General features: G+C 43.1%; 1 protein-coding gene and 1 long non-coding RNA gene across 2 annotated transcripts in view; both read left to right on the forward strand.

Annotated features, from left to right (window-relative positions):
- Window positions 1-12031, forward strand: part of NEDD9 (neural precursor cell expressed, developmentally down-regulated 9) — a 64802-nt gene that overhangs the window by 41007 nt on the left and 11764 nt on the right. The window lies entirely within an intron of this gene.
- Window positions 1695-9013, forward strand: LOC123036025. Its single transcript, XR_006417070.1, has 3 exons — window positions 1695-1706; window positions 3364-3369; window positions 8809-9013. It is a non-coding gene; the product is annotated as an uncharacterized LOC123036025 (long non-coding RNA).

A 12031-nucleotide genomic window follows, 5' to 3' on the forward strand; every position in this document is an offset into this window, starting at 1 on the left:
CTGGTATTATTTGGCACTGTTTTCCCTGCAGCCTTGCCTATGACTCAAATACACCCCTAGAGATTTTCTCCACCACTGAATGTAGTCCTTGAGCTGAAAGGGGTTCAGTGTGGTTACTGTAAAATATTAAGCAAGCTGGAATGATGCTAACTAGTCATTTTTGGAAATAAAATAGCAGAGGCCCCTCTGAATCAAAAACAGGGGCACTTCGGACTTTATATTAAAAGAACAAAAATGCCTGAAATGTGCTAGAAAAGATGTTATATGTGGGGATGTTACAGAGCTGCTTGAAAATAGGGCTATCTGGGGATTATGAGATTTGTAGTCCAACACATTGGAAAAAGCTGCAGTGCAAGTGGATAGTTTTAAGGAGAACCATTAATACAAATAACCCTCATTATACCCTTTCACAGCTCCTCAGCCTGAAAGGGAAATGTCTAACTTGGAATGACAGAAAGACCAGTTATGAATTCACCCCATTCCTTGTCTTGCAGCTTTTATTCATGTTTGTCTGTCAGACCTGTCACATTCTGGGCATTTAAATGTTGGCCAATTCTTCCAGCATTGGGTGATCATTTTGTGAAGTAATTTCTTTAACAAGCTGAAAAGGATCTTTTTACAAAGTAAGTTCACTAAGACTGACTTTTTCTCCACTTTAGTGAACATGGATTTCTAACCTAGGTTTCATAATCAGTTTCACTTAATACATGCTTCAGTGTGACAGCATTCCTGCAAGACTGGAGAGAACAGGGGGCTCCTTTGTTCAGAACAATCGGTTTTAATTAGATTCTTTTTGTGAGTGCATTGTCTTTGGAAACTGCTATTCAGCAGGTCTATCTTAGTCAACTGCTGGATGAGGAGGAGCCCTCATCTGAAAATTTTTAATCCAGTGCACCTGCCTCTGACATTCTTATTCGAAAGGTGGAGGCAGGGGGAGAGGTCACCCATATTTACTCTCAGATATGACCCCTCTTGTTACATCATTTCCTCTGTTTGATCTTTAGATAGCCATAAAAAGGTCGCAAAGAGTGTAAGGGAGCAGAATCAGTTTTTAAAGCATTGAGGAGAAAGAGATGGTCCCTCACACTCTTCTTGAAACAAGAAGGCCAAGCAGGCATTAAAGGATTCTCAGAAGAGGTTAAGCAAACAAATACCTCTGCAGCTTTAGTAGCCAGTGGGTTCAGACACTGTGAGAACCCACTGAGCGTGGGTTGAGCGTGGGTTGTCATTGGACCATGGGTTGTTGTGACATGTGAGTTATCCTGTCATCAAGCCTTATCTTGCTAATCATGAGCATCTGTAAAGAGAACTTATGATTTGTCACTAGTTTGTTATCTCAGCTACATTCAGGCAAGATGATAACCCAGTTCAAGGATAACCCAGGCTCAAGAGGCAAGCTATTATGTTGTCTGTACCAAGTTACTGTGATGTGATAAGTGGAGGTCCCGTGAACAAGCAGAACCAGGTTCCAGGATCACCTCTGAAGCACACCTGTGGCGCTTTAGGCAAGTTCCCACCTGTTAACTGAAGCCCTTGTAGGACTGAGCAGCTGTCTGTGTTGACTCACAGGTTGGCCTGCCCTTTGAAAGGTGTACAAGTAGCCACACTACTCCTGTGTCTTGGAGATGTAACCTGCAAAATGGGGGGTCTGGACCCTTACTGTTTTAAATTTTAAACACATGCCTATATTTATATCATGCCTTACTGTGCCAAAGGCAGACTCAAGATGTGGTACAGGATAGCATGTTTCACACAGACAGCAGTTCTATACAACACCCATGGACCTAGAATCAGTAGAATAAGTAATACTTGCTTCCCTTTTCCATTAAACATGAGGAAGTCCTTGCCATAAAAGTAGCATGAAAGTTCTATACACATTCTGATATATACTGTTTAAAGAGAATGTGTCATATTCTTAGCTGATCCACTGTTGATGTGATTCTATGCTGATCATTCAGTTGCAAGTCCATTGGGGGAAAACTAGGACTACCCTTAAAATAACAATAAGACTAGCTCTTTATTTATTTAAAGTGTAGCAGTAACCCATAAAGCTCCTTAGTGGCCACTGCTGAAAGACTGCTGGTCTGGATATATTTCTCTATTATTCATGTATACATGTATGAATTCCTCTTGCCCTAAATAGGCCCCAAGGTAACTTACAATTAAAGCTTAAAAGAATTTAGGCTACAATCCTAGACGTGTTTAAGCAGGAAAAGTCGTACAATTCCCCACGTGGCTAGCTGGAGGTATACTGGGCATTGTTGGAATATTTTTCTGCCTAAACATGCATATGCTAGTATCCTTAGAAACTTTTTAATTTTTTTAAAAAACTTTAACACAATTGGAAAACTTTTTTTTAAACCCCAAATTTAAAACTTGAAAACATCACCAATAACAGAATTAAGAGCAAGACAGAATCTGGATCAGGGGGTCTCTAGCATGTACTTCCAATATCACTGACACTGTCTTTCATTACCTGCTCCCTTCAAAAATGTATTTTTAATTTTAAAGAACCCCAGGAAAGGTTGGGGCAGCAAGGGTTCCTTTTGCCTCTGAGCATCTGCTCATCCCCTGTTGCAGGGCAGCGAGAGAAAAGCAGAAAGAACAGCAGAGTTGCTTCCTGGCACCTCGAAGTCATCTTTCACGCTGGCAGACTCCCTTGGCTCTCCTGATTTCCACCCCCACCATGCGTGTGCCTGCCTGCCTGTGTACACAGCCACGTGTGAATGGGATGAACAATTTTACATAGGCCTGCTCAGAAGTCATTCCCATGAGGTCCATATTAGCACAACCAGGAGTGCGAGCTTAAGTGGAGTCAGGCAGGTGGATTGGCTTTGGACTTCAGACCCGTTCTTTGCTTGCACTCCGTTTCTTGGGTGAGTTACTTGCCTCCAACCAGCCATGCCTTCTGTGGCAGCCATTAGACGGCAGGTTACCTCATCTGCGGGAGCCATTTTGTGGTGATGCCTGCAGCAGTTTCTCAGATTCCCATATATGTCCATGGAGATTGGAGACTCCTTGATCTAGATGGACTAATCTATCAAGGCCATTTTTCATATGTTCTTAAGGATTCTTCTGTTTTTCTATGTTAGGTAATGAATAGGAAGGATTCCCCCCACCCCCGTTTTGTGTAAGGAAAAGGGATTTAATGAACCGCAGAGCTGGAAGCTTGACAGAGTACATGCACACGCAGCACTTTTCTTGGTAAAAGAACACAGAGTTGGCATGAAGAAAGCCCAAGTCACCCCTCTTGCAGGGCTAAGAGCTCCAGCAGACATTTGGCCAGCCTGCCTTTCCTCCTCCTCCAAAGTGCTTTTCTTTTATGTTCCAGGTTTGACACACATGCTTTGTTTATTTCACCAGAGCCAGGTCTTGTTACCTTTGTTGCCTCGTTCTGCATCAACACAATTGTCGTAGCATTTGGCAGTTGTCAGGCACGAGAGCGGTCTTTTGTGCACAGTCTGGTTCTGTTAATGTATAAACAAGTACAAAAAATTCTCCTCAAGATGCAGTGTTTTCAAGAACCAGATGACCACAGGCATTCTTCTCAAAGAAAAGAAAGACAAACGACGGACTTGCAGTTCATTGACATGTCTCCGGAAGCAAATTCCTTCATACCAGAACGTCAAGAGCAGAGAGAGCAAAGAAGGGGCTGAGCAGCAAAGGAATGTTTCATTTTCCTCTGTTTCCTTTATATGGAAGCTCATTATTTTAAACACTAAATTGTACAATGTGCCTTTTAGATTTTGGCTGTTTTCAGCGTATAGCCTGGCCTCAAGATGTTTTGAATTACAGTGCCCATAATCTCCCAGGGCATTTGTGGAGTTGTAGTCCTACCTGGACGGTCCCAGGCTGGGGAAGAAAAGCGTATTGCATTGCCCTCTGAAGAACAGAAGGATGATATTATGATTAAAACTGGGCCAGAAGGGAACATACGAGAATGCCCCATCCGCAGATCCATGCCCAACCACCAGGCAGGTCCAAAGAAAGCTTACCAGAACGTGGAAACTCTGCTGCAACTCGTCCATCAAGTTCCTGGAGCTGTCTCCATGTGGCTGGAACCACAGTTATGGCCACATCTGGTGGGAAGGATCTGTGTAGGTTGCAGGAATGATGTGGCTCCTTCCCACCCCAGCATTCTTTAGGCCCCCAGGGAGGAAAATACTGGCATGGGAATGCACTGTGACATTTGCCCAACCCACACAATTTCTTCCCAACAGGTCTTGAAAATCACTTAGCTGCTTTGTAGAGTCCTCCTCCTCCTGCATTTATTGTTGCTTTCTCCTGCATGATGAATTGGATTGCATTTGGTAAGTTGCACAAAGCCCTGGAATGAGAGATGGAGGGTAGCACAGAAATTTGCAGCAGAGGAGCAAGGAAACAGGTATTGTTGGAGTAACAGATATGGAGTTAACAGCCTATGGTGTTCTGGTAAAGACGGACTCTGCCCTGGTTATTCTGCAGAGGAGGCAGGTTTGATTAAGGTTACCACAGAGCCAGATCATGGCTTTCTACTGCCTCAGGTGAAGGGAACCCCTTCCATTCAATGAGCCGAAGTCAGCTGGAGAGGCAGTTGACTCTCACTTCAGCCACTGCAAGAGGACATGGCCCTCCATCACTCCTGAGGCCCCATTACCCAATGACAAGTCTCTTGTGTCCTGGTGACCATGGAAAACACCTCTGTGTGAGGCCTTGTTGCATGAATAGTTGTGTGGATTATGCAGCCACGGAAGTACCATCTGTTGACTTGAGGAGATGTGTGGGAGACCCAAATGTCTTGCAGTGCAAGCCTACGTGCAGCTTACTCTGAACTATGGCCCTTTGAGCCAGCTGGGACTTACTCCTGGGGAGTTGTTTGTGGCAGCCTCAGTCTGGGGACATAAATACCCAAATCTAAACCTGGAGGGATCTGGAGTTCAATACAAGGGATCTGGAGTTCAGGAGATCTGGAGGTCCCTTGAAATAAATAGCTGGAGTTAGTAGCTTAAACTGGTGTCTGAGTAAGGCCCAGAGGCTGAAGTGCAGCAGGCAGAAAGAATCTTTGTAAGCCGCCCCGAGGCTTTTTGTTCGCGAAGGGGGTGGCATAAAAATGCTCTAAATGCTCTAAATAAATAAATAAAACCTCCCTTCTTGCAGAGGGCAGAAGGACCATCTAGCAGCAGCTGTAGCCAGACTGGCTAATCCAGAGGCTTCATGCCGGCTACCCAGCCTTCTTATGGATGCTGTGTATCCTCTTCCCCTTTTAAGCTTAAGGAAGGCTCTGTGACCAGTGAGCATTTACATCTTGTGGAAAGGGTAAGGGCTGGGCTCCAAACTTGGGTTCTAGCCTCCAAGCTTCCAAGCCTTGAATTCCTAACAATTTGGATGCTGTGTCCTAAGCCCCCTCAAGTAGGGGTGCGAAGGTTTTAAACAAACCAGGCAAGGCTTTTATTGTGCCATGGCCTCACTTCATTCATGGTACTTTATGTCTGCCAGAGTCACCTTCCATCTGTAATCCATGCCTTCCCAACCCTTCTCCAGTCTCTTTTCTTGTCCTAGGAAGTCCATCAGGGAGGGGGAAGTTGGAATAGCTCCACAAGATACTTCTGGGAGCCTTCCATTTGGAGGCACCCCAGTATGTATTTTTCTCTTTCACTGCAGCAAAAGGTGTGTTTAGGGGACATAAAACAAGCTCTATCAGATGTTTGTTCTTCCTTAAGGGAAAAAAGTAGCACTATGTGGGCCAGGATGAGGACTGTAAGATTAATTTAGATCAGCCTTATCCAACATGATGCCTTCCAGATGTGCTCTACTATAGCTCCCAGAATCCCTCAACCACCTATGGGAGTTGTGTTCCAACACATCTGGAGGTCACCTGGTTGGGGATGGCTGAGTTAGATACATACAGTTCATCTCCCTCACGTGGTCTATAGCTTTGGATGCATCCTTCTACAGATGTTGGAGACAGACAAAAGTCAGCTTGTTTCATAATCCATACACTGCAGAACAAAGAGTCATCTAAAGTGATACGTAATCACTGTAAGTAATCTCAGAAATATGAGATGGTAAAATGTGCTGGGGAAACAAGCTAATTACTAAAACGTAGGGATTAGAAACAAGATTTATGCCCTCCAGGGAAGACAATTGCATTCATGTCTATGAGTTCTCTGTCTGAAGAATCATGGATTTGGAAAGCCTCCACTGTCAAATTGACTTGGCTGTCATAGGCTTGTTTTGCAGGAATGCCCTGCACTTGTGACTCCGAGCAATGCCAAGCAGACGGGCAGATTCCTTGCACCTCTAATAAAATAAAAATCCATAGCTCAGTTGCAATGACCTACTTTAGGCGTACGCCTTGGTTGACAGTCTCCCAGTGCAGTTTCTGACTTGTCATCTTCCAAAAACAAGCTCCTGTGCCATTTTGTAAGTAGCTTTTGAAACTGTCCCTTGTTTCAAAAGTTCTTTGCCATCCTGCATGGGAAGTGGATGAATTTTTATTCTGGAAAAATACATACAAATCCCACAGGGCAGATTCTGGGATAAGTCTTTTGGGGTAATCTCTCGCATGACACACAGGCCCTGGATCAGTCCCTGGTTCAGTCTCTTGCTTGCAAAAGTGTACAAGTTGAGTTGTACCTGCTTGTGACCATGTCATATGCACCCCTCCTCAAAAAATTGGCATTGGATGTTTATGTAAACTTCCAAGTGCCACTGAAGTGTTGGAAAGCAGCATGAGTGTATCTCTGATGGCTGCAGTGGCCAGAGCCTGATCCTGCACTCTTAAGATGCTGATTGTGTGCAATGGGTCATAGTATTAAGTCCGAAGTTCATAGCATCCATCAGAAGTGAACAGCAAACATGCATTTGTCTCTCTGCATATGCTCCTGGTATTGCCCTGGGGCGAGAACAGCACCTCCCGTCGCTGGTGCTGACTCCCCTGCTGCCCCCTGAAGCTCCACATGTCCCACTGAAGCTCTTGCTCTGCTCTGGCAGGAGAGGGCAAGCACACACCTTGCACCCCACTCTATGGGGTCTTTTGCCCCTACAAGAGTCGAACACGTCACTGTACTGCTGCACTGGAGAGTTTCCAAATAGCAGCTGTTCTCCTCCTCCTCCCTGCGACTAAAATCATGCTTGAACTGGTATTTTGTTCTGCAGCCCAGCCTAAGCTGACTACATTGGACACATATCTCATGCAAGAATATAGCGCCATGGATGGTGCTGAACTGGATCCAGCAATTAAGAGGTGCAGCAGCACTTTTTATTAATTAGCAGGGTCATCTGCCCCCCTGCCAGTCAGAATTCCCCGTTACTCCTGAGCTTAACAGCAACCCTCACAGTAGCTGGGGGGAATTACATTTCCCAGCACCCATGTAATGTTCCTTGTTGCACATTAAATATTTTAGGGTGGCTTGGTCTTGAATGGGTCTTTAAGACCCATTAGCTTTACAAAGACCTGCTTCTAGCAGATTAAAAAGTCCTAGGACCAATTTGTTGATAGGAATCAACACAGCTGCCTGCAGGTTTGGATATTCCTTGGGGAGGTGGCTTTGGGCACTATCCGGAGGAGTGCTTGTACTTCAGAATGTACCACTATATCACTGGCACTCTTGCACAAGGACACCCTTCTGTGAAAGTGCACGGACAAGCATGCATTTCTGCAAATGAACGTGCACACCTATGCAGAATGTACAAATCTCCCCCAAATCTGCCTTTCCCACCTTACGCTATGGGGGTAATGTGCATTTTCATCCAGGAAAATGTTTGCAAATATGTGCAATTTATAAAAGGTGAGGAGAAAAAGATGCTCATGTTTGGGAATACAAAACACCCTGCATTTTGAAGAATTTGGAAAACTCAAACTGGCTCAGATATCAAATATCTGACCATCACTTTTCTGTACTGAACTGTCTGTAGCAGTGTTCTGCATATGTTGTTCTGTGTATATTGATATGCAGAAGGAGAAACATGTAGCTTCTGTAAAGGCCATCTGTGTTACAGTCCCATCCTGTTGAGCTAACTAACATGGGCGACAGGAGATTCTCATTCTAGAATTTCTGTGGACATGCATGATTTGGCCAGGCTCCAGAGGCACACGTTGCAGCTTTGCCATGGCGGAGATTTTTTTCTCCGTGCTTTATATAAGCAGCCTGACGCCAGCATTTTTAACATTAGAGGCAGGATGAAGATTTAAGGTTGCCTGGGGAAAGGATTTTTGTTTCTAATTTGCCATATCTGCTCTCCTATTTGCAACAACATAGGGACTTGTTATTTATGTAAAACAGAATTACTGCAAATGAAGAGTCCCTTGGGGAATAAGTAATAAAACGTGTTCTTTCTTCACTCTTTTTCAAGTAACTTTGTTCCACACCACTTCTGCAACAAGTATGCTTAACAGGGCAATGCTAGGTTCTGAAAAGATCAAGCATGCAGGCACATTGGAAAAAATGAATTAGAAAATGAAATAATAAGAAAATGAAAGAGAATAGACAGTGGTTCTGAGAGTTCTTCCGCCTGCTCCGTTATGACTCTAGAATGGAATTCATCAGGTCCTGGAGACTTTAACTCATTCAACCCAATTAGACGAACCTTGACCATTTGCCTATCAATCGTGAGCTGCCATCCTGCTCCTTCAGTTTGTTCTTCCCCTTCTCCAAGAAGGTCATCGATCTTCTTCTGGGAGAAGACTGAGCCAAAGCAGGAGAAGGCACTTCTGCCTTTTGTCATCTGATATCATTTTGCCAATCACACTGAGTAGCTGAACCCGCATTTCTTTCCTCTGCCTTTTACTTTGGACATATCTGAAGAAGGCTTTTTGGTTGCTTTTAGCATCCCTCGCTAGCCTCAGTTCTTTCCTGGCTTTAGCCTTCCTGATGCCTTCCCTGCAATTCCATGCTACCTGCCTGTATTCTTCCTTTGGAGCCTGGTCCTCCTATTTCCTGTGCATGTCCTTTTTGTTTTCAGATCATCTCTTAGCTTTTTGTGAAGCCACCTGGGCTTCCTTTGTTGTTTTCTACAATTCTTCCCTGTTGGAATTGTATGTAGTTGTGCCTTTAGAATTTCATTTTTTAAGATTTCCCACCCATCTTGGACATCTTTTCCTATTAGAATTACTTGCCATGGGACTTTGCTCATCATGGTTCTGAATTTGTTAAAATTAGCTTTCTTGAAATCTGAAGTACGTGCTTGGCTACATTTGGCTTTTGCTTCCTTTATAATTAAGAATTCAAGTAAGGCATGGCCACTTTCTGGATTAATATAAATGGAGAAGGAATCAAAGGAGCACAGTGGCTGGAGTCTATTGCCAAGCACCCAGTCAAGGAGAAGATAAGAACAAAACTTTTGAAAAGCAGATTGTCAGTGTTTCGAGGAGGCATGATGTTGTCATTATGGGGGACTTCAATTTCCCTGATAGCTGTTTGGGGGCAAATTCTGCCAAACATGTCCCCTGCGAGAGATTCCTAACATGTGTTGCTGTTAACTTCCTCCAACAGAAAGTGGAGGAGGGAATAAGAGGCACAGCTATCCTTGACTTGATGCTAACCAACAGGGAAGAGTTAGTGGACAAAGTGGCAGCTACGGGAACTCTGGGGGAAAGTGGCCGTGCCACAAATCCAACTCCCATAAATAAATAGGTATACAGGAACCAGGAGCATCAAAGCCATCTTTTCCAGGCCCGAGGTCTCTTCCTGGTGCTATTGTGCTTGTTGGTGATGAGGGGTGGGGAGAAGGACAAGAGGATTTTCTCAGAAGTATCCCACTTTCTCACTGTGTTTCGTGTGGGCAACTCCTTAGTAATCATGCATGTTTGCAGCCTAAGATCATGAAAACAGACTTCAGTACATTCACAGTCTTCCTTGCCAATGTGCCATGTTCAGTTTTCAATTAATTGCCAAATGCTTGAGGTGCTTTGCATCTCTTTGCAGGTCATAAGCATGCCATCCTCTCTGGATGTGGGCTTCAAAGAGAAAGCAAAAATATCCTAGGCACCTTTCTTAATCTTAAAAGCACTCCCTCCCATGCACATTAGGATTTCAGTCCAGATTAAGGGCTTTATGCTTACCCTAGAGCAAAAGTGGGGGGAAGCCATCACTGATAGACACACATTTAAATCGATGTCTGTTTTGTCGCTCAGACTCCTATTTTTTTGTCTGGCATGCATGAGGAAAATAAAGCAGTTCCTATTCCAGGTCATCCTCTGTTGAACTATGCAAAGCTTCTTAGCAACCCATCCTCTGGCATCATTTGATTCTGCGCCTGGATTTTTAAAAACGATTAGGCTAAATAACATTTATTATTTAGGGAATATCAGTTTCCTCTATAAACTTTCTTTATAGATGGTTTTATAATCATTTTTAAAGTCAGCCTGAACTGAAATTTTGCTATGCAAATCTTCATTCCAGATGTAAAGTATTTGTTTGTTAATCCAGATTCATGGAGGCAGTTTGTTAGACCATATCCAAGCTGAGGCAAGGAATGGGAATTCCTCTTTCACAGATAAAGGAAATTTAACTGTTGAAATCAGAGAGCCCAAGGTATAATATATAAATAGATATAATTTCACGTGGATAGAAATTGCATGAATGGCTTTTAAAAAGGGAAAATGCAGGTGTGGTGGACTATTTTCTTCATTTATTTGTTACTGTGAATTTCACCAAAACTTAATCTAGATCAAGAATAACTAACAAAACCTTGCTTTTATTTAACTATCCATATAGCAGCATAAAACCAGATGCACCCATTACACATAAGTTTCAAAAAAGGCACCTCCAATATCTGTATATATGTCCATTTGAGATTGGTGTTCTAAGTCATACATTCAAATATTGAGTACATTGTTAGGTCTTCAATCTACTGTACTATAGGGGGTGAGTGTTTATATTTCCAGTGTTGTGGTATCAGTCTTTTAATTGTCAAAAGGTTGTAGAAAATCCATTTGTGTCCACCATGCTTTAACTTCCAAGGAACAGAGAGATAAGTTAAAGAAAGAAACATGTACATCAGAAAATATCAAAGAATGCTTTAACACAAAGTTTAGTCTTATGATATAATTTCTACCCAAAAAGAAGCAACTCCTGGACACTGGCAAAACATATGATTAAAAGAAGCATTAACAGTATTTCATTTCCAGAACTTAGCCAACTTCGACTAAACCGTATTAATGACACATTTTGCCATTCAATACACAGTAAACACAAGCTTTTGTTGAATAAAATATAACTTGAGGTCCACTGAAATGTCAGCTCCATCAACTGTTTGGACTGAATGGGAAACTGCAGTTCCCTTTTCAATTCCTCTTTTAGTCTCAGTATGTCCTATTTTTTTCACCAATAGCAGAAATACATGTCTTGATATAACATGAGTTGTAATTGTTAATTATCATAAACAACGCAGGAAGAGAACCTATGTTTCCTAGTTGGTTGGGGGATCTGGCGGTTTATGGTTAAGAGCCCATACCGAAACCATAATAGAGGGTTCACATGTGATGGCAAGCCCATGATTCAGCAACCTACACTCTGGGTTGTCATTACCTGCAAACCAAGTCAGTGAAGGTCCATTTACAATACATATTTTCTAGTGTACACATCTTTCTCACACATCGCTTCTAAGGTATATATTTAAAACATCGAGTGCACAAAGCAGCCCATAGGTAGCCAAACACAGGAATCTCTCCCACTGCCACACGCTCGTGGGCACACACACCTTGAATTTAAGCCCAGTCCCCAGTCCCAGACATCTCACCAGAAACGTCAGCGCCAGGCAAAATCCGGGAGCCCATAAGATCTGTGGGTCTGACCTGTAGCATCCGATTTCCACATACAGACATTGAATAGTTGGAGGCAAGTAATGATTGAGCAGTTTAGAGCACAATCCCACATATCCTTAGTCAGAAAAAAAGTCCCCAGTATTCCCTAGCCATTCATGTCTAAATATTCACAGGATTATGCCCTTAATATGAAGACAGCTGGAAAAGATCTTTGTTAGCCATGCATTTTCAGAAACACATTTTAGTATCAACATGTATGATGGGGGGAGGGGAGTTTTCACCATT

This window comes from Varanus komodoensis, unplaced genomic scaffold (assembly GCF_004798865.1).
Source record: "Varanus komodoensis strain SLA01 unplaced genomic scaffold, ASM479886v1 scaffold8, whole genome shotgun sequence".
Lineage (NCBI taxonomy): Eukaryota > Metazoa > Chordata > Lepidosauria > Squamata > Varanidae > Varanus > Varanus komodoensis.